Below are 23,233 nucleotides of genomic sequence, written 5' to 3'. Positions count from 1 at the left end.
GGAAGTGTGATAATTTTCCCATTTCCGAAGAAAATATGTCAATTTTAGTTCAATATGTAGTTCTCTAATAATCAAAGTGCTAGGGCACATGACTTATTAGTCTTGTTCTATGTTATTGAAGTTTCACTATAGTTCATGTTTTTGTAGAAACAAAGTCCAATGAGCAAGCTATTTTAAGATATTCGTCTCCCTCATTCGACTTACTCATGGTTCCTGCTCGTTATACAAATACTCTTAATAAGGAAACTAGTATCTGTCGGCGCGATCGTACAGCATGTTAGTGAGTTAATGAGTTTTCGCCATGCCACACAATTAACCATGTCTCATTGTCACCACCACCCTTCAGATCAGGTCTGACGATAGCATTGGGCACTGGGGCCAAAACCTCCACGAGGATGTAAGTTTTAACAACGACCCGTGTCGTCATGACACATTATCCATCAGGTATACCCTACCCTCGTGGTCACCCATGCAAATCTGACCATGCCAGGTAGCCATTGTACCCACGCAATACCCAAATAAACACCAATTGCCAACCCTGTGGGGACTGCGTAAGAAGAGCTTCCCGGCTTCCTAAAGGTATGCTGGTCGTCAGAGGTGATCAGGCCCGGTGACTTGCTTGATTGCTTACCATAGTTACCCCATGGGACTGGTCTTTGCTCACAATATCCATCACTGGATTGTCTAGATTGGATAAGTTACAGGCCGAAGTAATCAAATAGGGTTCGCATTTACCCTTGTATATAGGATTTATCTATGGGATAATGTCGTTGTGTTTTCTTGAACCCCCTAACTCGATTTAATTTAAGGCGTTGTACATTAGCAGAATCCGTAAACGGGCTGATGTCTAAAATAGGCACTCGTTTTGAATCGAATTCGGGTGACTCGAATGTTTTCAGTGATTGCCGGGGCCCCATTTCAAGAAGCTATCTCAGCACTATGATGATCAACTCCCATTATGTAACATAGGCTTAGTCATAACGCAACGATCGCTTTGTGGAACGAGGCCAGGCCTTACTGTTAGGTATTTTGACAAGCATTGAAAGTTTATTTCCCGTTTTAAACGAAGCCAACAATGACATATTTTAAAGAAACCACACGAGTGGTGTGATGTAATCAAAACTACAGTTCGTTCACAGAAGACGGGGGAACATATTTATTTGTTTAATGATTCGTGATAACCGCCTACCGAGAACCTTATCTTGGAGAAAATGATAACAGTATCCGCCAGACAACAATGGCAGACGGACTCAATAACCCAGGACTAACGCCGCATAATAACGACATGTCACCTCCAGCTTTTCTCAGAAAACTGATAATCTGTGAAACTGATATTTTCTCACCCCAAAACGTTTCGTTTTCAGGTCCTCTGTTTCACGTTTGATACCATGTGGTCACTACAGGTAGCCTTCCCCGGTCAATGTAGTGGTTGTGGCTTGATTATAACATAGGAAGTGCGATGACTCTCCAATTTCCACAAAAGATGTGTCAATTCTAGTTCTAGAGCCTATGTGGCCTCTCTTCTCGATCCATGTATATTGTAGCTGAATATATCTCTAATAGTGTACACACTACAACCACCACGTCACTGTCATCCCAAAGGACTTTAGTCAAAATCAGTAAAGTTATCATTTACTTTGAAGTAATACCGTAATTTGAGCAACGCATTTCTAATTTGTACATTTCACCTTTAGTACCGTTAAACATAAATGTTTCCTATTTCTTGTGATAGAAGTTGTGTTTTTCTTTGTGAAAATTATACTCATGAATATTCATTTCTACGATTCACGTACTATGCTATACTAAGTTTATATGTTACGAATTCATGATATAGTGTTCGTTTTCATGCTACGATTTCGGTACACAAACCTCCATTCATTCAAAACCTTTTCGAAATACAAGTGTAACACGTATGTATAAGATATGTGTAACATTTCGCTGTATTTCAGACAAAACGCTATTCTGACCCAACGACTTTACCTCTCAGACATACACTGGAACCATCTGAGGGTAAACGTATCATACATAGTTTATGTTGTAACCTCTTCAGTTATTACGCTTCACAGAATAGGGTGGCGGTCATGGTTGCAAAGAAACTTTTTCAGTCAAGGGGCAAATAACTCTTGATAGTGTCAGGTAGCTTTAGTTGTGTCTTTCAAGGCCTGTTACAGCAGAGCCAGCATTAAGGCTATCACAAAGCTTGGGTAAAATACATCCACTGCGAAATGAAACTGGAGGTTAGAAATTTGTGACACCTATTTAAACCAGCCATTCTGGATAGAAGTCACATATAATACGCCGTCTGACATTAGCCAACACCTTACAAAGCATTTCTAAATAGCGGGCGTCCTCGTTTGTGGTGTGCACAAAAGACGATCCCTATAGAAGTATGAATCTAGACATAACTACACTACTTCTATTTTCTAGCTGTCAAAACTATTGTGTGTTTGAAAAGCTATCGGCCACTTGCAACACAGTTTAGTGTGTGAAGGCAGAAATCTTTTCACTATTTATTATATACAGTAAAAGAAGGCCTGGGTGTGTCAACAACCTTCACACTATGGCTCAGTTTGGTTGAAGTAACGCGATTGTAAGGGCTTGTATTGAAGAGCGTGTGAGCCGTTTGCTTCGACATTACCTGACACAACTTGACCAAATACTGATGTAATTAATCTTGTCTTGTATCATCGTGCCCTTCACCTTGTATCGGTCTTCACAACGAGGCGAATGTTCGTTGCCCCGTTCCTATGAATTCAGTGCGAGTTGTTGTGTGCTTGTGTAATTGTAGTTCTCTACCCTGCAAAACTTGATGAGGGACCCTCGCCTGGCCTCGATCTTCTAGGACAGAGAAAGTAGTGATGACAGGGCAATATATTGTCAGTTTATCTGCACTGTATCGGCAATAGTTCAACCCACCAACCTGTATACTGCTTATACTCGTGGCAGTGGGGATCACCCACAAAGTAATGTAGTGAATCAAAGAAACACATACAGGAACTGAGTACCGGTACACACGCAAGGGATCGGAACAGTGGGCGGGGACCGTGAAGATCCGGGTAGAACAGGTCTTCAGCAACCCATGCTTGTCATAACAGGCGACTATGCTTGTCGTAAGAGGCGACTAACGGGATCGGGTGGTCAGGCTCGCTGACTTGGTTGATTAATGTCATCATATTCCAATTGCATGGGGGGCGGTCGGGTAGCCTAGTAGTTAAAGCGTTCGCTCGTCACACCGAAGACCCGGGTTCGATTCCCGACATGGGTACAATGTGTGAAGCCCTTTTCTGGTGTCCCCCGCCGTGATATTGCTGGAATATTGCTAAAAGCGGGGTAAAACCAAACTCACTCACTCACTGGATCGATGTTCATCATGTCTATCACTGGATGGTCTGGTCCTGACTCGAATATTTACGAGCCGTCGTCATATAGCTGGAACATTGCTGAGTGCGGTGTTTAACTGCAAAACAAACAGTGGGGCGAGAGATGGGGGGTGGGGGCGTGGGGGCGTGGGGGGTGAGCGGGTGAGGGGGGGGGGAATGTACACTACTACAAAAACACGAGGATGGACGGACTTAAGTTAACACGTAAAGTGTCTGAAAAGATGGTATGTATCCGTTAATTAATTACATTTTCGACACATAAGGGTGCGAATATTTACCCGTTAATGTACAGTGGGTTTAAGCGTTAACGAAGAACGACAGTCAACGTCAGTGGTGTACATCAAGGTGTCATCATACACCACGAATCCTCTTCCATGGATATTCAGTGAAACTTTGAAAACATATCGCCTTATCCGTACTTCGATAGAACGGAGGACCAATATGCAAATAGAGCAAATATGTATCTTGAGGTCATAAATATACACGTTTTTAATACGATCCAGCGAGTTAGTTAAGTTAACTGGATACGGCTGTCATGTGTGACGTTTATACGAAGCATGAGGGTATTTCTATTCACCGATTGTTCAAGCGATGAGAACGCGATAAATCAACCTTAAAACTATGCACTGTCATACAATAGGAAATTCATAGTAATATAACTGCACTGTAGTATGTCGTATGAACAGCTGGACGCCAACGCGATGCACTCAAACCCCTCTTCTTTTTATCATCCCGTATATTTCATATCCGTCCTCAAATCTGCTGTATAACAAAGCTAAAATAATACTCAAATTAAAAAAAACATAACTGACAATTTCCATGAAGCACAATTAAACATGTCCTTGGTATGGGATAGTGACATTCTATTCAGGATGTCGTGTTTGTGTCATTGTATTTCCTGTTACGTAACGCACAGTAGTCGACTGCGGCGCCCGCGCCTAAGAAGGTCTCCACTCCCTCACGTATATACGTAACGACGTGTTATAATCTCACCAACATCGAAGGGAGTGGCGAACATATCAATCATGATGTCAAGATAATTCCTATTTGTTTTATTGAGATCTTCACGGGCTGGTGGGGTGGCCTAGTGGTTAAAACGCTCGCTCGACACCACGAAGACCCGGTTCGATTCCCCACATGGGTACAATGTGTGAAGCCCATTTCTGGTATCCCCAGCCGTAATATTGCTGGAATATTGCTAAATGCGGCGTAAAACCACACTCACTCACCCACTTCAGGAAGTAAGTAAACATACTTACAGGTGAGCGATTTATTCCGTTACTTGAATCAATGACGTCATGGCCATCAAGGTCAAGGGACACTGAATAGTGGTTCTGGTTTTAATTAAAATGTTCATCCAAGTTAGCTGTTAAAGCAACATGCCCTCTGAATCAGAATAGATGCAGTCTCCATGGAAAAGAAGTGGAAGATGTAATTATCATTGATGATAGAAATGTCGGTTGAAGCAGAAAAAATGTGAGAAGGGAATAAAATACCCAGGTGATGAGCAAATGAATTAGCATTTGTTAGTAGCAACATGTTGCTGTGTTTGTATTGGACTTGTCGGTGATGCAGTTCATAACAGGAGTGACATGTGTCTATGAGTACAGAGTACGGAACCGCTGATAGTATTGTACACCTGTGATGAAATGTACATGTAGGCAATGGTGTTTGTTTCACTTACATTCCACCAGCGTGGTTCTCTTCTCAATATACATCTATAAGTAGTTGTGTGTTTATCTCGTGGGTATCGCTCGTCACTCCCACTCGACAATCATACACCGATACACCGACATATTGACTTGGTCACGTCCCATCTACAATAAACCCGATACACCGACACATTAACTAGGTCACGTCCCATCTACAACCAACCCTATACACCGACACATTGACTAGGTCACGTCCCTTATACAACCAACCCGATACACCGACACATTGACTAGGTCACGTCCCTTATACAACCAACCCGATACACCGACACATTGACTTGGTCACGTCCCTTGTACAATCAACCCGATACACCGACACATTGACCTGGTCACGTCCCTTATACAATCAACCCGATACACCGACACATTGACTAGGTCATGTCCCTTGTACAATCAACCCGTTGACTAGGTCACGTCCCATCTACAACCAACCCGATACACCGACACATTGACTAGGTCACGTCCCTTGTACAATCAACCCGATACACCGACACATTCACCTGGTCACGTCCCTTGTACAATCAACCCGATACATCTACACATTGACCTGGTCACGTCCCTTGTACAATCAACCCGATACACCGACACATTGACTAGGTCACGTCCCTTGTACAATCAACCCGATACATCGACACATTGACTTGGTCACGTCCCTTGTACAATTAACCCGATACACCGACACATTGACCTGGTCACGTCCTTCGTACAATCAACCCGATACATCGACCCATTGACCTGGTCACGTCCCTTGTACAATCAACCCGATACATCGACACATTGACCTGGTCACGTCCTTCGTTCAATCAACCCGATACATCGACGCATTGACCTGGTCACGTCCCTTGTACAATCAACCCGATACACCGACCCATTGACCTGGTCACGTCCTTCGTACAATCAACCCGATACATCGACCCATTGACCCGGTCACGTCCTTCGTACAATCAACCCGATACATCGACCCATTGACCTGGTCACGTCCCATCTACAACCAACCCGATACACTGACACATTGACCAGGTAACGTCCTTCGTACAATCAACCCGATACATCGACACATTGACCTGGTCACGTCCCTTGTACAATCAACCCGATACACCGACACATTGATTTGGTCACGTCCCTTGTACAATCAACCCGATACACCGACACTGTGACTAGGTCACGTCCCTACGTACAATCAACCCGATACACCGACACATAGACCTTGTCACGTCCCTTGTACAATCAACCCGATACACCGACACATTGACTAGGTCACATCCCTTGTACAATCAACCCGATACATCGACACATAGACCTTGTCACGTCCCTTGTACAATCAACCCGATACACCGACACATTGACTAGGTCACATCCCTTGTACAATCAACCCGATACACCGACACATTGACTTGGTCACGTCCCTTGTACAATCAACCCGATAAATCTACAAAATTGACCTGGTCACGTCCCTTGTACAATCAACCCGATACACTGACACATTGCCTAGGTCACGTCCCTTCGTACAATCAACCCGATACACCGACACATTGACCTGGTCACGTCCCTTGTACAATCAACCCGATACACCGACACATTGACTTGGTCACGTCCCTTGTACAATCAACCCGGTGACTAGGTCATGTCCCATCTACAACCAACCCGATACACCGACACATTGACTAGGTCACGTCCCTTCGTACAATCAACCCGATACACCGACACATTGACCTGGTCACGTCCATTGTACAATCAACCCGATACATCGACACATTGACTTGGTCACGTCCCTTGTACAATCAACCCGATACACCGACACATTGACTAGGTCACGTCCCTTGTACAATCAACCCGATACACCGACACATTGACCTGGTCACGTCCCATCCACAAACAACCCGATACACCGACACATTGACCAGGTCACGTCCCTTGTACTGTTAACCCGATACACCGACACATTGACTAGGTCACGTCCCTTATACAACCAACCTGATACACCGACACATTGACCTGGTCACGTCCCATCTACAATCAACCCGATACACCGACACATTGACTAGGTCACGTCCCATCTACAATCAACCCGATACACCGACACATTGACTAGGTCACGTCCCTTGTACTATTAACCCGATACACCGACACATTGACCAGGTCACGTCCCTTGTACTATTTACCCGATACGCCGACACATTGACTAGGTCACGTCCCATCTACAACCAACCCGATACACCGACACATTGACTAGGTCACGTCCCTTGTACTATTAACCCGATACACCGACACATTGACCAGGTCACGTCCCTTGTACTATTTACCCGATACGCCGACACATTGACTAGGTCACGTCCCATCTACAACCAACCCGATACACCGACACATTGACTAGGTCACGTCCCTTGTACTATTAACCCGATACACCGACACATTGACCAGGTCACGTCCCTTGTACTATTTACCCGATACGCCGACACATTGACTAGGTCACGTCCCATCTACAACCAACCCGATACACCGACACATTGACTAGGTCACGTCCCATCTACAACCAACCCGATACACCGACACATTGACTAGGTCACGTCCCATCTACAACCAACCCGATACACTGACACATTGACTAGTTCACGTTCCATCTACAATCAACCCGATACACCGACACATTAACTTGGTCACGTCCCTTATACAACCAACCCGATACACCGACACATTGACCTGGTCACGTCCCTTGTACAAGCAACCCTCTACACCGACACACAGGCTATGTTCCAATATCAGAATAACCTCACTCATCATTATCAACAGTATGCCTGCACCCACCACCATCATCAACATCACCATGACCTTCTAGACAAGCACCGTCATCAACACCAACACACACATGGTGACCCAAATCCAACGCCATGACACGACCACTCAACCAATCCCCAGTTGACCAAAGTCCATCTGCCATCCCACCTTACCATCCTTCGTTACAACTCCCAAATATCTCCCTGCCGCCATCTGTTCTTCTGTCACCCCAAGCCACCTTCTCCTTCATCAACGACATCCCATTGGCAATAATTTGAAGGAAAATGGCCTTACCGGCCCTTGGTAGTTTGGCGACCGCCACTCTGAACTGGATAGGCCTGCGACTCAGTTAGTGCCTCGCTAAATTGTTCCCCATTTGATGATAAGAGGCCAAATTGCCACGCGCTCAGGGGATACCGTAGCCTGCGGCTACTAAAATACGGTTTCCCATCCTTCTCTCAGTGGGAAAGAGGACTCAGGGGTTTATTAAATGCTTTCAGGTTCAAATGATTTCAAACCATGTTGATTTTTTCACCCAAATTTGATTTCCACTGCAAATTGTATTTTCATTGCAATGAAAAAATAATAGTTGACTCAGATTTATAGAAGTAAATTAAGCATGTGGGTTTTGTGTAACCTCGAAATGGATTCTGTTAATATTTTGCATCGTGGATGGCATTAAACCAGTCCAAGATGTGAATACTGAAAGATAATAGACAGAGAAAGATCTTTTTAATCAAGCGGGCATTTACAACCGTAAAAGCCAAATATGGCTGTCGTGTTTAATAAAAACTTCTCAGCAAATATATTACGCAATAAGTTGAATCTTTTTACGACACGTATATAAATAGCTCAGAATACGGACTCCGATATGTGGTGTATAAAAACGACTGATGACACATATTCTGCTTTATGTAGACACGTAGTCTAAAAGACGTTCTTTGCGATGGTTACAAAACACTAATTTTCATGATCCTGTCACAACTAATCACTAGTTTCTTCAAGAACGAAAAAACTTTTTTCCGAAAAAAAATGCAAAACAGGAAAAGACTTCAATTATATCATCTTCAACAGAAATGTGGCTTCCGTGGTGTGTACATTTGAATCGGCCTAACGTAATGGCCCCACGAATTTACTTGTCATACAAATATACCCAAACGTTATGCAGCGTTCGTTTCGACATCTTTCCCACCAACCCCAGCAATTTGGAATCGACATAATCATTCAATTAGTCCTTTGTAGGTCTCTACGTTCTCGACCGCTGCCAAAAAGTACACGTTGTAGGGTGTTATTTCGCCAATAGTGGTAATATTTTACGCCAGACTTACGTTCAAACGTTTAAGATTAACGCGCATGTGCTTTGCGTGGCTGACACGCACGCTTACGCATTCCTTTAATTATGACATCCCGCTAAACAGACAAGTGAGTTTGGTGTAGGAAGGGGAGACTAACTCGCATGAAGCACATTAGCATCAATTACCTCTCACACAGTGTGTGATGGGCACTATAAAGAACCAAATATTATTCTCTGGAATTTATGGTTGCAAAACGGATTCGCTGATTTTATTAATTTCTACAGCGATGATTCGCAGGCTAAATGATTGAAATGACGCTCCGCACGTGTGCGAAATTATACCCAATAACGGCAACCGTGACAGCTAAAAATACGTGGCCAAATTACTCGTGACAGCATGGATCGCAGTCTCTTGTCTGCGCAGGCAACGAGGTCAAAAGAGCGCTCGAAAATCGAAAATCCGCAATGACGCTCTTGAAATGATTGGGACAACAAAAGACCAACGAGATATCGGGGATTTTATAAACATAACCCTTCCCGTTTCTCCACCACATTATGGCTCATAATAGCCATATCGATAACAAACTCGACGGTTTCTGGATATCCAGAAAGAGCCTTGCACAAAAGGACGGGATTTCTTTGCAGCGGAAAGAAACGGTGACTTTGACTTGCTAATTACTGTCTTGATCGTTCACTGTCTCGCTTTAAGCGCTTCCATCTGGGTTGCACGTGCTCTGCATGCCGCCCGTGGTAAAGACGTGGGTAACAATAGTTCATTTGCCACATTGAGGCGAGAGTAAATGGTTTACCCAGTGTCCAAAATGATATATGTCGGCAGAGGTGGCGATTATATCTGGTAGTTTTCGAAAATTGTCCAGTCTAATCAATCAGACTGAAAAAAATGTGGTTCTCAGTTCCACGGTATTATTTGCAACATCTAAGAGGCATGACCGAGTTATCAGTCGTTGATGTGCTGTAGCTTTAATCTTGTAGAGGTAATTGTAAAGGATTACATCCTTTCAAGTTCTTATGCTCTCATATCACTTTCACTCCTGATTGCTGAAATAGCCTACACTGTTCAAAGAATGGTTTAGTAGCCTATGATGATTACAGGAACTTCATGACCCTCTGTTTGCGTTTACATATACCACTGACTGGAGAAGGAGTGAGCTGTGTTTACCCTGTGAACAGTATTTCAGTGCTAGCATAGCGTGTCATCTCGACGTGGGAGGAAAGTGCGAAGTGATTCGTATCTCAGATGTTAACCGCTTTGATTTGTTTGTTTTGTTTGTGTTTAACGACGCACTCAGCAATATTCCAACTTTATGACGGCGGTCTGTAAATGATCGAGTCTGGACCAGCCAATCCAATGATTGACATCATGGGCATCGATTTACGCATTGGGGTACGATGACATGCATCAACCAAGGCAGCGAGCCTGACTTCCCGATCCCGTCACTCGCCTCTTTCGACAAGCATAGCTGCCTTTTACGGCAAGCATGTCTTGCTGAAGTCCTGAAAGACCTACCCGGATTTTCACGGGTCAAAATGGACATGACGTCATTTTCAATGCTGAGTTCGTGAGCTCAACGCTGAGAAAAGAGTTGAAAGATGATGAATGTTGTTTAAGATCAGAAATGTTAAAGCTATATCACCGCAGCTTCCACTTAATAGTGTTGGACAAGACAAAACAGGGTCTGATAGAAGGAAAATCGACCCAGGTCGCCGGGAGAGGTGACAGAAAATTGTGATATTTACACCATCACATTGGAAAGGATTATTTTTGAAAGCCTTGAAGGGAAAAGTCAAAGTGCATTAGACAGGAGTACATTTTGTCTGATCTACTTCTGAACACTCCCAATGTGATGTCACCTCTTTTGTCCTGGAACTGTGTTCAGTCAACGTGTGTAATGGCGTGAAAAGACAAACCAATGGCAGAATGTGTCTTCAAAGATCAACATTATCGGGGTCTAATGTGATACAAGCACAACCAGACCACATCTGAGACTCAGTCCGCGTTCCTCTGAACGCGTCCATCACATCTATTTTGCTCAAATCAAAACAGTAAGGAACACATGACATATTTTCAGCAAGGTTTACGTTTGAGACAAACGCCGTACGTAAAGTGATGTTTCCACAGCGTATTTCACAAAAGACCCTTCGCAAATGTATTTGCATCCAACGCCGTTTAATCCTTGTTAGAAGGGCACCTCTTCTCCAACTCTGCACTGAATAAATTCCCACCTCATATACAAACTGTACAGCCTGTCACTTTATTATCATGCTATTTGGTCATTAGGTTCACTGTATCCAGTGCTCAAACACCACTATAATCATTTTCACATTTGGCATCTGAAAATGGTCAAATGTATTTGGATAGACGCTCATATTGACTCACTATCTCTCACACGACACTGTGTTGGTTCTCTATCGATCTCCCGATGTCATACTCATAATATTCATACGAACGGATAAATAATTAGAAGGAAATATGGTCTAACGAATTCATTAGGGATGGAGGATCGGTTAACAAATGGTTGGTCTATTAGGGATCGGCGTAAATTGTCTCGATGCCAAATACTCTTGATTTGACAGTCATGACCTCAAACATTGTGTAACATTGACATTTGGAAAGGTCAAGGACATTTGTCATCTGGAGCAAGATGTTCAAATAAGAATTAATTTCATGAATATTAAACGTTTCGGTCATGCATAGATAGGCGAAGCTACTTAATGATATTTATTGATAACTGTGGTGTTAGTAGACGTGGATGTGATTAAAGGGCTAGGATAAAGTAACGCCATTTAAATACCAGTATTTTAGGTAGCAGGAAAATATTATGTAATAACAGTGGTAGATGTAGTAGTTGACATGATAGTTGCTAAGTAGTAGTAACAGTGGCAGTATAATAGTATTAGCTCTGTTAGTAGATATAGAAGTAGTAACTGTATTAGTAGAATAGGTATAGCCGTTGTCGTAGAGTTAGGAGTGGTAGTAGTAGAAATAGAAGTAGCTGCAGACAGAGAATAGTAACACCAGTGGTAGTTGCAAGTGTGGTAGATGTGGAAGAAACAATATTATCGGGAGTGGTAGCAGCATCAGGAATCGGGGTAATATAATCAGCAGCAGTGGAGCGATTCCAGAGAGCAGCAGAAGGGAACATAGTAGAAGAAGCTTCAGTAGCAATAGTAGAACCACAGAGCAGCAATCGAAGCACCGCAGGGCAGCAATTGAAGCACCACTGAGCAGAAATAGAAGCACCACAAAGCAGCAATAGTAGCACCACAGAGCAGCAATAGTAGCACCACAGAGCAGCAATAGTAGCACCACAGAGCAGCAATACAAACACCATGCCTCAGCAATAGAAGCACTACAGAGCAGAAATACAAGCAGCACAGAGATGCAATACAAGCACCATAGAGCAGCAATACAAGCACCATAGAGCAGCAATACAAGCACCACATAGCAGCAATGCATGCAACAATAGAAGCAATTGAAGCACTACAGAGAAGCAATAGAAGCAGCACAGAGAAGCAGTAGAAGCCATACAGAGAAGCAATAGAAGCACTACAGAGAAGCAATAGAAGCACCACAGAGAAGCAATAGAAGCACTACAGAGCAGCAATACAAGCAAGACAGAGATGCAATACAGGCACCACAGAGCAGCAATAGAAGCACCACAAAGCATCAATACAAGCATCATATCTCAGCAATAGAAGCACCACAGAGCAGCAATAGAAGCACCACAGTGCAGCAATAGAAGCACCACAGAGCAGAAATAGAAGCACCACAGTGCAGCAATAGAAGCACCACTGAGCAGAAATAGAAGCACCACAGTGCAGCAATAGAAGCACCACAGTGCAGCAATAGAAGCACCACAGAGCAGAAATAGAAGCACCACAGTGCAGCAATAGAAGCACCACAGAGCAGAAATAAAAGCACCACAGTGCAGCAATACAAGCAATAGAATGAGTAGATTTAGCAGACTCAATGAAAGTAGTAGGAGTAGCAATAACAACAGATGTAGCAGCAACAACCACGTAAGCACTGCAAGTAGAACATCGATAAAAGTAAAAACAGCGGCAATGCAAGAGCTGCAATGCAAGAGCTACAAGAAGAGCGGCAATACAAGTAGTAGAAGTAGCAGCAGCAATGAAAGCACTACAAGGAAAACAACTATTGAAGTAGAAGAAGTAGCAGCAGTATTGGCAGTCTTGGAAGTAGCAGCAACAATAAAAGCACCGAAAACAGAGCAGCAATAACAATTAGAGCAACAGCAGCTATAGTTGTAGCCACACCTACAATAACATAACTGTACGAAGAGCAGCAATATAAGTAATGCAAGTAGCAGCAACAACAATGAAAGCACTACAAGCTAAGTAGCAATTAAAGAGGTAGAAGTAGCAGCAGCAATGGCAGTCATGGAAGCAACAACAAAACCAGAGCAGCAATACAAATGTAAAAACAACAGCAACTATAGAAATAGCATCAACAGCAATAAAGGAACCGCACGTAGAGGGGCAATAAAAGTAGTAACAGTAATGAAAGAACTAAGAACAAAGCAGCAATTAATGCACTTCAAGTAGAAGCAACAATGAAAGCAGTACAAGTAGCAGCAATGTAAATACTTTGTTAGAAGTCATATGGAAAGCAGCAGTAGCACAAGCATCAATTGAAGCGATGAACGGTATTGCACAAGGGGCATCTGTAGCAGAAGATCGTGAACAGAGGACGTAGACGCTGTGCCTGTTGCATGCTGATGGGAAGATAGATGGCTCTGCACACCATGCCCTTCAAGATGCAATTAAAGTCTTTGTCCAAACTGCCCTTAAATTGAAGGATACTATAACTTTGAATGGTGTCGGGTGGGTGTTCCCCTGTGTGATGGAATGAGCCTCGTGTCATGGTAGTGCTAGTTATGGTAATATTGATGAGGGATCTCACGGTCGTTTATTTTTTAATAGTTATTATCATATGCTGAATTTGCGCTACCGAGGATGATGTCAAAAAAGATGCATCACTGCCCTTACTTTATGAATCATGTGCACCATCGGGGGGACATATCTGACACATTTAGACCCACGAGTAATTCTGTCAGTTGACAGACCCTGAAAGTGTCAACTGAAAATCGTTCAAAAGCTGAGACCAGAGCTCTGATTAATTGTCAGGAAAGTATCACATATTTGCATATCATGAAATATCCCACCGGGAAATTTTGGTCATAATTTATCACTGACGAAAAAGCGCAAATTTGTGAAGATGAATGAAAGCCTACACTTGATCTTAAACTCTCCTGAGAATCTACACGAGAATGGCCCAGCGATTTATGAATTGTTCGGTCAGGCGACCCAAGAGTTTCGAAATCAGATTCCTTGCCAGGTCTCATCCATCTCAGACCGTTATCTACCTTTAGCTGCATGTGTGGTATTAGTCTCAGTAATGTGGGCGTGGCCATATCGGGCTGGCTTCGATTTCTTACCCGTTTCGGCGTCATCGACGTTAGACGTAATGTTTATACTGTGACTTTAAATTATGGCATCGTCAATTGATTTATCTGCAGTAGTAGAGGCCGCGGAGAAGGAGTTGCTGCAGCGGCTGGAATGACGGTGTAGCAACTGCAAACACTGAAGTAGCAGCAGCAGCAGCAGCAGCAGCAGCAGCAGTAGTAGTAGAAGTAGTAGTAGTAGTAGTAGTAGTAGTAGTAGTAGTAGTAGTAGTAGTAGTAGTAGTGGTGGTGGTGGTGGTGGTGGTGGTGGTGGTCGTAGGAGGAGGGGCAACAGCAGCAGTAGTAGCAGCAGCAGTAGTCGTAATGATAGCAGTTGTAGTAGCAGTAACTGTAATAGTAGAAGTAGAAACAGCAGCAGTAGCAATGGTAGTAGCAATGGTAGTAGCAATAATAGTAGTAATAGCAGTAGAAGTAGTAGTAGTACTAGTAGTAGCAGCTATCATGGTGATGTAGCAGTAGCAGTAGTTGCAGTAGCAGAAGCAGCAGCAACAGTAGTATTGGAACTACTAGAAGTTGCAGGTTTTTATAATTATCCTAAGCGGGAAATACACTATTCATTACTGTCAATAATTTAAATAACATACATTTATGCCTATTTGTCCTTAATTTGAGATTCAGCAGCTGTTGGTGGGTCGCCAGTGGTTCAGTTGTCCATGGCGACTGTGCAGTATTGCGATCCTTACCATGCCTTCTGTCGACCTACTCCCATGGTGTGGCCTGGTCTGTTAGGTCTATAGTGCCTACGTGTATTTTACAGTATTGGTTAACTTCACAATCCACATCCTTTAGAGACAACCTACGACCGGAGAGCGGAAGGTCCGGAGTTCGATCCCCGGCCACGGCATACCAAAAGACATTAAAAGATTGTTCTTGTTGTTACCCTGTCTGGCGCTCGGCATTAAGTGTCAAAAACAAGGACTGGTCGGCTCGGAGTCAGTATACTGTGTCTGAGTGGGGTATTCATGTTAAACTGCGGCATGGTATCTCAGTGGGCTAGCACTATAAATGGGCACCAGTCCGGACTAGTACAAGCAGCCACACACACGTGCATGCACGTCACTATATAAGTGCAATATTCTTGGACATGACGTTAAACCCCATTTCACCTCCCCACCATCCTTTAGGTCAACTTGTTTAGTTTCATCTGTCATGGGTGTGTCATACACACACGTGGACGTCATGACGTCACCAACTGTCGGTGACGTCTTTGACATCAGGCCATTGACGCGCCGTCATGCTTACGCAGTGACGGTTTTGTGGTTGTATTTTTGTTACATTTAACTGTGGAACTTTGTTTTATATTCAAAACTCCCTGACAGAAACACAGAAAACTGACAAAGGTACATTACCTGACGACCTTTTTATTATGTGTTCTTGTTTAAGAAAATTTGTTTCATATCGCTTCGGAGTCATGACAAGTGACAGATTTGTCGGTTTAATGCGATGACATGAACTTCATCTGACATCCCATGAAATAGACATCTTTCTGGTTTGACAGGCTTAATTATTGATACAATATCTCAACTTCCCTTTGACATATGACGAAACCTCTGAACCTTTTTACACGGGACGGTATGCCATTTTCAGATACTCATGATATTGGTCTAGAATCGAGATGCAACTTTGGGAGGCGATAGCCACTTTCGCAACCCCGTATCACATAAACTGTCAATGTATCCGAGACACAATATCTGATAAAAATTTGAAATAAATCTCCATCTCCGTTGAAATCGACCAGTGGCCTCATCTTTCTCATAAGCCATACATCAGGCCAGAAAGCCGGCTGCCCTGATTAGCGTGGCACGTTCCCTCATGGACTTTTAAATTAGGGAACGATAAAGGGACGCCGTTTTCGTGGTCCCTTCGGAGGTATTTCTGATCAGCCCTCAGTGGAGACAGATGAAGGTAATATTTCATCTTCAATAACCCCCGTTCCTCGTGCCGCGACCTCTTTCTGAGTTTTGGCAGGGAAATTTGACAAACTATCGGACCGATGGTACGAGTCTCACCACGGGGTGACGTCGCTGGAAATATTTGGGAAGATTTGTCATTCTGAAATGTAACGATTTGTCGAAATGGATGACACATTATTGCAATTATGATATATCGAATGGGTTATCCGGGTGAGAATATAATCCCATATATCTGTACTTCATTTGAGTGGGATATGCAGTCTTCAGTAAATTGTACAACTTTTAAGTTGTTATATCTGTACGACATATTATCAATATCATTTCATTATTGCTAACAGAGAATACAACGAGGTGTATTTATCGCGTTGTGATTTATGCACATTTACATATAAAATACATAACTATGTTATCATGTACAATTGTATGAACATTCATGAAATCAACTAATCGTTTACAGTTTCTGTGATTTGTTTATAATAAACACATGTAAGTAATCAGTACGTCGTTTTTTTATGAAAACCATATTGAAAGAGGTTCTACATTAATATTAAAATACGACATATGTGTAAATTTAAAGTATCGGTTTTAAACCATCTAAGTGGCGAAAATAATACGGTATTGTACGATTGTACAAAACAAACCAATGTGATCAGCCTCTTCATTCACGAACATTCACGAAAGTTGATACGTGAAATATGGCTGATTGGCATTTAAGAGTCCGTGTGTACAGCACCCAGGCGTTCAACTTACCTGTGCGCGGATATATCAGTTTCTTTGTTGACCAGGTGTTGAATAATTTGCATAATTGTTCAGGTGATATATTTCTCTGCTGTGGTATGCACTTCCCGAACAATGGTGCACAATTGGCAACATGAGATACAACGAGTGTCAGAGTGATGATATTAGCATTTAGAACTTAACGATTTATCATGAATGAGACATAATGACATATTTTGTCGTTTTTATACATACACAAGATAACGTACATTGCAATATTCTTTGGTTAAATTTAAAACATTCTTTGAGTGTATGCATTCATTTAGTCATATTATATGCAGTTAATTGCAATGTAATAACTGGCTGTTGGTCTGCTTTATTTATAAAATGCATGGAAATATTTCATATTTTCGAAACTAATGTTTCTGTAAAACCTGAAATGTAATATCTGAATTATTTTACATTTTCTATAAAATATGTGCACAAAAACATTGTTCTTTAAGGAGACCGGTAGTGCAGCAATATATATAAAACAATATATTCCGCTATCAAATATATTTAAGAGATAAGCTTTTCTGAGGATTCAAATTTTACATTAAGCTCATATATATCATAAGTAATATTAATCCGACTATTATATTTTAGCGAAGAGTGGCAGTGCCTAATAATGTATCGTTATATGTATACATTGTAATATTTCACCGATGTTAAATATTTATTTTTATGCTAAATGTTAAATGTTAAATGTTTGAAATAGACACCGTGGCTAACTAAACCCCACCCACACAGACACACCGTTTTCTTAGGCTCAGTGCATTTCTACTACGTTGTTCGAGAGACAATAGATAGCTGTGGCTTATCGGGTTGAATTGGGGGTAATCCCTTGAGGCTGAAACTTGTCATAAATTTTATATCGGCACCGATTTTCCCAGAGCTCCAACGGGTTAGTTTCAAATTTCAAAACTAACCTCCTTACTGTTTACCAATGAACCAAAGCAGTGACGCGCTCTGGTCTCAGTTTACAAAACAGAGTGTGTTAATTATTTAAAAACGACAAATATTTCACGTGTTGTTATCCCATTTCAAATAGAATATTAGGAACCTATCAACGAAGATTGGATAGCACGGTTGATAAACACTGCTGAAATGTAACAGGCTTCACCTTTCCTCATCGATTGCTGTCAATCAAAAGTGAAGATGATATCGATTAGGTTAATGTTTGCGTGTCCTGAATTAGAGTGGTCAGGGTCATTCATTGACCACTAGTGTCCGGCTGATTGGAGAGATTCATTTTATGTAGCGGGGAATGTAGCAGGGATTAAACGCATTAGCGAAATAACAAGGATGCGATAAAAAACAGTTTGTACCTCGTAATTGCGACAATTCTTAGAAATTATTCAACTCAATGAAGGAATTAAGCCATTCCTTGATATGAGCTCACAAACGTCACATATGACTGATAATAAACCAAAGCTAAAATATGATTTTATATTATTGTATTGGTAAAATTTAATCATGTCAATCGAATAATGCAGTAAAACGCATACGCATATTTTCATAACACAATTGCACAATATTGTGATGACTGGATTCACAAGTTTATGATATGTTTGACAGGACAAAGAGGAAGTATATTCATTATTAAAATTCATACACGTCATGTGCACATCTATAGCAAATTATGCATTCCACGTTCCGCTCCATGTGACAGGATGAACATCAAAATACAGTCTCGGGGTCACAAAAAGAATCATCCAATGATGCAATCAGCGTTATCTATACTGTCGGTCACGCCTATTCCTCAATGTCATGTTTCATAGCCACTTGAAATTGATGTTAATTTTTCACACAGTATTATTTACAAATATATATTATAGCTATATCCTAAAACCATTTTACAATTCGCGGTTGGCAGATGGTTACCTGAAACTATGTGTTTTAATGACAATGATTAACTTCGTAACAGCAGGTGTATAGGTATTACAACGCTGATGCTATATATTCTCCTTATATATTACAATATGTTGAATAACGGATTATGTACGAGTTTTGTTCAAACTGTTTATGAACGAGGAAGAGAATTAATGGATGTCAACTTCTTAATGAAGAAGCTGACATCCATAAATTCTCTTCCTTATGTGTATCACTTCTAAAAATGTCATTCAAAGACTTGTTTATGAATGATTATTATTTTTTATTTATTTGTGAATGACCTTTATTTATAATGTGCATTTGTTCCAAACATATTACTGCTATACCTCCTGGAAACAGTCGAGCTAGAAGGAGTAAATTTTTAAAATGGATATATCAATGCAATCCCACATCTATGAATATCGTGATGGAATAATGTCAAACGAATAAACATTCAACGGCATTTTACATGACGATCTGTGGTATAGTCCAATCAGTATAGGAATTTAACAGATGAAATTCTCGAAGAATTCCGGCCAGCAACAGTCTCACAAACAATGCCTTATGACACCATATGAATATATTTTCCGATCCGTTGCTGGTAGCGATTGTATGGGATACCTTGTCTTCGCCAATGAATATTTGATAAATTGTCATTCATTTGCTAATTATATGGGTTGGCGCACTTTCACGATGCGACGGGACTGTCGTTTGGTGAGAGTAAATTATGACAGTTTATGAATATTTCATATTTTCGCGGCCCTAGCTGTCGCCCTTTGCCGAGTTTTCATCGCCCTAGTGTGAGATATTCAGAGATTGTTTAGACAGGTCTTTATATTAAACCACTTGGCTATGGTATTAACAAATCAGCAGTCATATTCATTTCGAATCTATTTATAGGTTAATTTTTACAAATAGAAAATACGCTACAAAAATATTTTCGGTACAGAGATTGGAAATAACGAAATTGATAGTAACATTATGAAATATATTTATCTGTCCATAACACTAGATAGTTATGCTATCGATGGGTATGTCAGTAGCATCATATCACGAAATTGACATGTGCATTATCTTTTAAATTCATCAGTCCATGCAACATGATGTATCTGTAGACATTTGGCATTTCGGTATATTTTATCCATCTTTTTTCCCACATCTTGAGACCCACATATTTGAAACTTCTACCAATTAGGAAAAGTAAAGTGTATACTTTTGCTTGAAATCCATTTGAAGATATTCATAACTTTTAAATTGATTTTTCTTATGTATATATAACATGTTAAGACATATATATTTAACCATTTTCCTTTGTTATAATCATAATGGAATTTCGTGAAAATAGCCTAACGACCTCCCGCCTGTATCCTCACCCACACCAACACACTTTAATTTCATATATTCCTTCCACTCAGACAGCGCTGAGTTCCAACCAATTTAGTACCGAAAGACCTCAGCGTTTAGGTTCACGCAAAAGAGGAGTCTAACTCGTGAACGCTAATCCTGAAATACTTACCTCCCTTGGGTAAGCACTGTCAACTGTCAACCACCGAAAGCTTCTCTCAAGACACCAGTTTGTTTTGTTAAGCGTCATTTAAATATCCATTACGACGGCAAATACAAATACAGCCAGACACTGCAAATTGCTGAGAGTAATTGCCGTTGTCCATATCATATTACAAGGCGTTTTTTCGCGAATTGTGTACCTATTCTCTCTACTTACGTTGGTGCCATCGTGTCCACAGCGGTGACACGTGGTTAAAGACGTGTTGTCGTAATTTCATATCTGATAATGCTATAACTAGAGTGGTATTTCATACGAATTAATACTGCATTCATCATTGCGGTGCAAACCAATGATGTTGTCTTGTTGGATGTATTAATGATTATCAAAATTGACAAGGTGGTTTTTCGGATTCAATTAAACACTCTGATAGATTCGCACTGTTTGTCACAATACATTGTATAATGTCAAGTGTATTGTGTTTCCTGCTGTTGACCTAAAATGGCGGATTTCGTCTGTGGTTTAAGCATTAAACGTAATACAAAGGCGATGTTTCGTTAATGGATAATACATTTGGACTTAAGCAATAATATTATGTTCCTGAATGAATACAAATAGGCCCGATCAATTACACACATATGTGTATAGACATATGCAGTATTGCAGTGTATATATACATACGAAATATCTGTTTTAAAGCGTATCTAATGTATTTATGTATGTATTCACACATTTATCCAAAATTTACGACTCGCACATGAATAACTACATGTTTTTTCTGTGTTTTAGCGCAGTGAGAATGGATACGTTCAGCAGGCACACGACATTAACTGGCACAGGACTGATGTACGGATATTCAGGTAAGATCGTTTCTCCAACGCAAGTACAAGTAGTACCTGAAAACCTCTATCGATTTGGGCAAAAATGCACGGGCTGTACGCCATTGACTTAAACCTACATCACTGAACTGTGTATACTGAGTCTTCAGGTTACCTTACAGCATTGTCCATCAACCGATGGTAAACCTACATACAAATCAATGTACAATGTATATATATATATATACACACACAAGGGCGAGGGCCACCTGTTGGATAACTTTGGCCCAATCCCATTGACCATTTTTGTCAATAAAATATGTTTTAACCCACAAGAAACTATATATACCGATATAAATATATCCAGGGAAATGGCAAACATCGTACAAGTGCACGTGGGCCTATTTTAATATTTTCTTGAGACTGGGAGCAATCTGAGCGGTGTTCTACATCCGTATTTGTCAGTGTTGAAGTCGCACCCGTCACTCATGCTTTGTATATGACTTGTCCCCGTCTCACCCTATGTCTAACTGACATTGCAAGCCTGTCTCTGTCCTGTGCCATCTTTCATGTTGATACCCAGAACTAACAGTGAGCTTCAGAGCAATCACACTCGTGGTAAGGAGTCAGCGAGATGTCAAACTCGGGTCCTCCACGTGACAAGACGTAATTTAAGCGTGTTCTGTATCCAACGACATAGTGCTTTGTCCTACTGTAGTACGTATGTGTTTGGGACAGTGGAATGACTTCGATTGCCTTGTCACCCATCTTTTGTCCTCGGAAGAACCTCTGTTATTTGACTGTCATCAAACAGTCTTTTTAAGGTCTCCAATAATCGCCCGGTCAATCACAACTGGACAGGCATACTCAAGCTTGGAGTAGAACAATAGGCATTCATTCCAGCTCACGTCCCCCTCGTGGGCTGAGCATGACTAGGAATCTATACTGCTAATTTCCTCATTTCTGGCCTGTGCCATGTTGACGCGAGATGTGAGATATCTATGTACAGCCTTCAGACCTTTAAAGTCAGGTTTTTTATTGAAAACTCTTCCTTCATGCTTTTCTTTAGGACGAAATTCGCCAATTGTCTGGCTGTAAAAAGGTTTGAATCATGCCTTCGACTTAATGATGCCTTAAAATACGTTAAGACCTTCTTGAAACAATAACCATTAACACACAAAACACTTCAAACTGCTCAAGTAGTTTGGCTGTTTTAAACATCATTTAATCCATATCTTTGCTATTGATGCTTTGTATGAAATCAGTTTCATCATAGCTGTATGATGAAATGTCTTTTCATCAATTGTAAGTGATTAGGGGGAAACGAATGATGTCAAAAACAACGCTTTGATGGTGCTACTGAAGGCTATATCATTTGTCCAACTGAAGTACACTGGTGATCCCATATTTCATTCGGCTGATGAGCTCAGAGAGGATGCTAGTATTGCCTGCATTATGAAATCCTCCCACCGTCCCCCCGGACATAGCGCACGTGTTGGGCTTGCTATACAGGAGCCTAGTATTGTTGTGGTCGGTGTGTGTTGCTGTCGGCGTCTTCAGATTATAAAGTAATATATTTCGGATTATCGTATGGATTTCAGTACATGTGCATTTGACAACTTAGTCTGAGTATATCGGACGTATATTTGTTTGTTCAGCTGAAGATACCGATATTGGCCTGGTTATGTTGTCAATAAATGTC

The 23,233-nt window shown here is 41.4% G+C and overlaps 1 long non-coding RNA gene across 2 annotated transcripts in view; it reads left to right on the top strand.

Annotated features, from left to right (window-relative positions):
- The window catches only part of LOC139474497 (uncharacterized), a 187,731-nt gene that overhangs the window by 104,205 nt on the left and 60,293 nt on the right, over positions 1 to 23,233 (top strand). For both annotated transcript variants that reach the window (XR_011653984.1, XR_011653985.1), the window contains exon 3: positions 21,503 to 21,573. This is a non-coding gene — a long non-coding RNA (uncharacterized lncRNA). The remainder of the gene's footprint in view (positions 1 to 21,502; positions 21,574 to 23,233) is intronic.

The sequence above is a fragment of the Haliotis cracherodii genome, unplaced genomic scaffold (genome assembly GCF_022045235.1).
Source record: "Haliotis cracherodii isolate W230 unplaced genomic scaffold, xgHalCrac1.p SCAF_3, whole genome shotgun sequence".
Taxonomy (NCBI): domain Eukaryota; kingdom Metazoa; phylum Mollusca; class Gastropoda; order Lepetellida; family Haliotidae; genus Haliotis; species Haliotis cracherodii.
This window is presented reverse-complemented; position numbering and strand designations above follow the sequence as displayed.